This window comes from Scyliorhinus canicula, chromosome 5, assembly GCF_902713615.1.
Source record: "Scyliorhinus canicula chromosome 5, sScyCan1.1, whole genome shotgun sequence".
Taxonomy (NCBI): domain Eukaryota; kingdom Metazoa; phylum Chordata; class Chondrichthyes; order Carcharhiniformes; family Scyliorhinidae; genus Scyliorhinus; species Scyliorhinus canicula.
In genome coordinates, this window is record NC_052150.1 from 211128309 (window position 1) to 211134465 (window position 6157).

Sequence of the window (6157 nt, forward strand, 5' to 3'; positions counted from 1 at the left end):
GAAAAGGAATTCATGGAATGCTTACAAGATGGCTTTTTGGAACAGCTTGTCATGGAGCCCACAAGGGAGCAGGCTATTCTGGACCTAGTGCTATGTAATGAACCAGACTTTATAAAAGATCTTAAAGTAAGGGAACACTTAGGAAGCAGCGATCATAATATGGTTGAGTTCAGTCTGCAGTTTGAAAGAGAGAAGGCAAAATTGGATGTAATGGTGTTACAGTTAAATAAAGGTAATTACGAGGGCATGAGAGAGGAACTGGCGAAAATCGACTGGAAGCAGACCCTAGTGGGGAAGACAGTAAAGCAAAAATGGCAGGAGTTTGTATGCATAATTGAGGCCACTGTACAGAGGTTCATCCCCAAGAAAAGAAAGATTATCCGGGGAGGATCGTTAAGGATGAGATTTCTAAATTCTTGGAAGAGCAGGGTCGGATTAGAACAAGTCAACATGGATTTAGTAAGGGGAGGTCGTGCCTGACGAACCTGTTAGAATTCTTTGAGGAGGTGACAAGTAGGTTAGACCAGAGAAACCCAGTGGATGTGGTCTATCTGGATTTCCAAAAGGCCTTTGATAAGGTGCCACACAGGAGGCTGCTGAGTAAGGTGAGGGCCCATGGTGTTCGAGGTGAGCTACTGGCATGGGTTGAGGATTGGCTGTCTGACAGAAGGCAGAGAGTTGGGATAAAAGGTTCTTTTTCGGAATGGCAGCCAGTGACCAGCGGTGTCCCACAGGGTTCAGTGTTGGGGCCACAGCTGTTCACCATATATATTAATGATCTGGATGAAGGGACTGGGGGCATTCTAGCAAAGTTTGCCGATGATACGAAGTTAGGTGGTCAGGCAGGTAGTGCTGAGGAAGTGGGGAGGCTGCAGAAGGATCTAGACAGTTTGGAAGAGTGGTGCAGGAAATGGCTGATGCAATTCAACGTGAGAAAATGTGAGGTCTTGCACTTTGGAAAAAAGAATCCAAGCATAGACTACTTTCTAAACGGTGAGAAAATTCATAATGCCAAAGTACAAAGGGATCTGGGAGTGCTAGTCGAGGATTCCCTAAAGGTAAACATGCAGGTTGAATCTGTGATTAAGAAAGCGAATGCAATGTTGTCATTTATCTCAAGAGGGTTGGAATATAAAAGCAGCGATGTGCTACTGAGCCTTTATAAGGCTCTGGTTAGGCCCTATTTGGAGTACTGTGTCCAGTTTTGGGCCCCACATCTCAGGAAGGACATATTGGCACTGGAGCGTGTCCAGCGGAGATTCACACGGATGATCCCTGGAATGGCGGGTCTAACATATGATGAATGGCTGAGGATCCTGGGATTGTATTCATTGGAGTTTAGAGGGTTAAGGGGAGATCTAATAGAAACTTACAAGATAATACATGGCTTAGAAAGGGTGGACGCAAAGAAACTGTTTCCGTTAGGCGAGGAGACGAGGACCCGTGGGCACAGCCTTAGAATTAGAGGGGGTAAATTCAGAACAGAAATGCGGAGACATTTCTTCAGCCAGAGAGTGGTGGGCCTGTGGAATTCATTGCCGCAGAGTGCAGTGGAGGCCGGGACGCTAAATGGCTTCAAGGCAGAGATAGATAAATTCTTGATGTCGCGAGGAATTAAGGGCTACGGGGAGAATGCTGGTAGGTGGAGTTGAAATGCCCATCAGCCATGATTGAATGGCGGAGTGGACTCGATGGGCCGAATGGCCTTACTTCCACTCCTATGTCTTATGGTCTTATGGTCTTATGGTCTTATGGTCTTATGGACACAACCTTGTCCACTTGTGTTGCCACCTTCAAAGATCTGTGCACCTGCACACCCAGATCTCTCTGACTTTCTAATTCCTAAGAGTTTTACCATTTACGGTATATTTCCCCTCTATGTTAGACCTGCCAAAATGCATTACCTCACATTTGTCCAGATAAAACTCCATTTGCCATTTCTCTGCCCAAGTCTCCAACCTATCTATGTCCTGCTGTATCTTCTGACAATCCCTCAACAGTATCTGCCACTCCACCAACCTTGGTATCATCCACAAACTTACTAATCAGACCGGCTACATTTTCTTCAAAAACGTTTATGTATACCACAAACAACAGAGGCCCCAGCACTGATCCCTGTGGAAAGCCACTAGTCACAACCTTCCATTCTGAAAAACACCCTTCTACTGCTACCCTTTGCCTTCTGTGACCGAGCCAGTTCTGTATCCATCTTACCACCTCACCTCTGATCCCGTGTGACTTCACCTTTTGTACCAGTCTGCCATGAGGCACCTTGTCAAATGCTTTACTGAAGTCCGTGTAAACAACATCCACCGCCCTTCCCTCATCAATCATCTTTGTCACCCCCTCAAAAAACGTGATCAAGTTAGTGAGGCACAACTTCTCCTTCACAAAACCATGTTGTCTATCGCATATGAGTCCATTTGTTTCCAAATGGGTATAAATCCTGTCCCTGAAAATTCTCTCCAATAATTTACCTACTACCGATGTGAGGCTCACCGGCCTATAGTTTCCAGAATTATCCCTGCTACCGCTTATGAGTTGGTGAGTAAAGTGTGCTAGAAAATGTGTGAGAGAATAAAATGTCACAACTGGAAGTAAGTGTGGCAAATAGGAAGTGTGTCCTAAATAACATAATACTTTAATATGCCTTGAATATTTTGGAATTTACAGCGCAGAAAGATACAACTCGGCCCAACTATTTATGTTCCATATCAAACTCCTCTCACCCTGCTTCATCAAACCCGAGGAACATGTGCTTCTATTCCTGTCTCCCTCATTTGCTTACTTAACTTTCCCTTAAATGCACCAAAGCTGTCCATGTCAACTACTCCTTGTCTTATGGTAATATATTAGTTTGGAAAGAGGACTAGCTAACCAACAGAAAGCAGAGAGTGGGCCTACTTCTGGTTGGCAAGCTGTAACCAGCGATGTGCCACTGGTTCGGTCCTTGGGCCCCAACTATTTACAATCTATTTTAGTACCTTGAATGCCGGAATAGAACATACAGTGCAGAAGGAGGCCATTCGGCCCATCGAGTCCGGACCGACCCACTTGAGTCCTCACTTCCACCCTATCCCTGTAACCCAATAACCCCTCCTAACCTTTTTGGACACTGAGGGCAATTTATCATGGCCAATCCACCTAACCTGCACGTCTTTGGACTGTGGGAGGAAACCGAAGCACCCGGAGGAAACCCACGCACACACGGGGAGACCATGCAGACTCCACACAGACAGTGACCCAGCGGGGAATCGAACCTGGGACCCTGGCGCTGTGAAGCCACAGTGCTATCCACTTGTGCTACCTTGCTGCCCTGTACTACAGCCAAAGATGCAGACGACATTAATATTGCAAGTTGCAATAAGTACATTTATAAATGGATATGGATCAGTCAGATGAGTGCACCAAAATTTGGCAGATGGAAATTAACCTGGATAAGTGTGAGGTTATCCATTTTGGTTGGAGGAATAAAAAGGCAACTTCTTATCTGATGGTGAGAAACTTCAAAATGCTTCAGCGCAGAGGTTTCTGGGTGTCTACGTGCATGAATCGCAGAAAGTTAGTATGCAGATGCAGCAGGTAATAAGGAAGACAAATGGAATTTTGGCATTCATTGCTTATGGATTAGAGTATAAAAGTAGAGAGATGCTATTGCAACAACATAGGGCATTGGTGAGACCGTATGTAGAGTACTGCGCACTGTTTTGGTCCACTTACTTGAAGAAATACATAAATGCATGAGAGGCAGTTCAGAGAAGGTTCACAAGATTGATTCCAGGGTTATGGGGAGCTAGCAAGAAGGTGGAAATGCGGTGGAGATTAGATCAACCATGATCGTACTGAAAGCGGAGCAGACTCAAGGGGCTGAATTGCCTACTCCTGCTCCTAGTTCTTACGTTCTTATGTTCTGAACACATTCCACATTCTAACCCCTGTCTGGATCAAGAGGCTCCTCCTGAATTAATATACAGTTATTAGTGACTATATGGTGCCTAGTTTTTGGACTTCACCACAGCAGGGTTATGTTGACAGATATCTGACAATACTGCCCCACATCAAACTCTCAGAAGAACACATTTAACCATGGAGTATGGTGTTTTACCTGCTAGTATCAAACATCCTTTCAACAATGAATGAAACTTCCTTTTTGTGATGAGTAGTGGTGAATTATTTCAGTATTGTCCTATTGTATGGTGCTCAGGTAGCATTGGGTGAGATGGCCTTCTTGGCATTTAAGGGGAGGTGGTGGCATAGTGATATTGTTAGTGGACTAGCAATCCAGAGACCCAGGGTAGTGCCCTGGGGACCTGGATTCAACCCCACCATGGCAGATGGTGACATTTTAATTCAATAAAAATCAGATATTAAAAGTCTGAAGGTGACCATGAAGCCAATCATCGATTGTTGGAAAAATCCTTTGGGAAAGGAAATCTGTCATTTTACCTGCTCTGGCTTCCATGTGACTCCAGAAATATGGATGACTCTTGAGTTCCTATGCAAACCACTCGGTTCAAGGGCAATTAGGGATGGACAATTCCTAGTGCAACCCACCTCCCTAATTAATAGCAAAAAAAAAATTCCAATTATAAAGCAGGGATTGCATTTAGCTCATCTTTCATTCGTTAAAATGCTGTGATGACACGACCATAGTGGGTCGGATTTTGAACAACGATGAGTCAGAGTACAGGAGGGAGTTGTGTGGTGTAACAACAACAATATCTCCCTCAACATTAGCAAAACTAAGGAGCGAGTCACTGATTCAGGAGGCAAGGTATTGTACATGCCCCTGTCTGCATCAAAGGTGCTAAGGTGGAGATGCTTGACAGCTTCAAATTCTGAGCGTGCACATCACCAACAATCTGTCCTGGTCCACACACGTTGACGCTATGACCAAGAAAGCTTAACAGCGCCTATACTTCCTTAGGATACTAAGGAAATTCGGCATGTCCACATTCACTCTAACCAATTTTTACAGATGCACCATAGAAAGTATCCTATCTGGCTGCATCACAGCCTGGTATGGCAACTGCTCAGCCCAAGACTGTAAGAAACTACAGAGTCATGAACACAGCCCAGTCCCAGACGTGAACCCACTTCCCATTCATTGACCCTGTCTACACCTCCCGCTGTCTTGGGAAAGCGGGCAGCATAATCAAAGACCCCTCCCACTCAGTTTATTCTCTCTTCCAACCTCTTCCATCGGGCAGGAGATACAAAAGTATGAGAACACGCACTAACAGATTCAAAAACAGTTTCTTCGCCGCTGTTACCAGACTCCTGAATGACCATCTTACAGACTGATCTGATCTCTCCACACATCTTCTCTACTGTGTAGTACTACACCACTGTATGCTTCACCCGATGTCTCTGTCAATGTATTTACATTGTGTATCTATCGTGTGTCCTTTATTTTTCATGTGTGGAACGATCTGTCTGGACTGTACACAGAACAATACTTTTCACTGTATCTCGGTACACGTGACAATTAACCCAAATCCAATCCAAATAATCACCGGTTAACTGACCTTATCTGTGATACTTGACAGAACGCAAATTCAATATTCAACTGCCCTATTCATGATATTTGTCAACAAATAGAGCAGAGAAGGCTTTGCGTAGATTTGTTGAGGTGTTGAAATCACAAAGGAATTAGATGGAGGAAATAAAGAGAAATTCTTTCCAATGGTTGCAAGTTGACAATCCTATGCAATGAGTGGCCACAGCCTGATGGGATGGTGGAGACGGAGTGGCTTTAAGAGGGAATACTTAAAAGAGAAAAAACTGCGGTCATATGAAGAAGGAATGGAAGGACGAGGCTAACTGGATTGCCCGTCAAATTGCTTGTCAAACTCAGTGGACTAAATGGCTTTACTCTATGCTTTCTTTTTCGAAATTCTGTGAAATAATTTAGTTTAAGAGCCAAATTTCCAGCCCATGAAACTATACCCAAGTGACTTGTTGTATAAGAAACTTCAAGAAAGGGCGAGTTTGGCAGGCAATGTACTGAGTTTCTGCTGTCTGAACTTAATTAATCCAGAAAACTTGAGACCCTGGGTGTCTCCAAGGAAATTATTTCTGAGCACTTGTTTGAGGCGCCATTATGATTGAGGGGAAACAAAGTATGTGTTGCAGGTGTTAGTAATTTTGCTGAAAT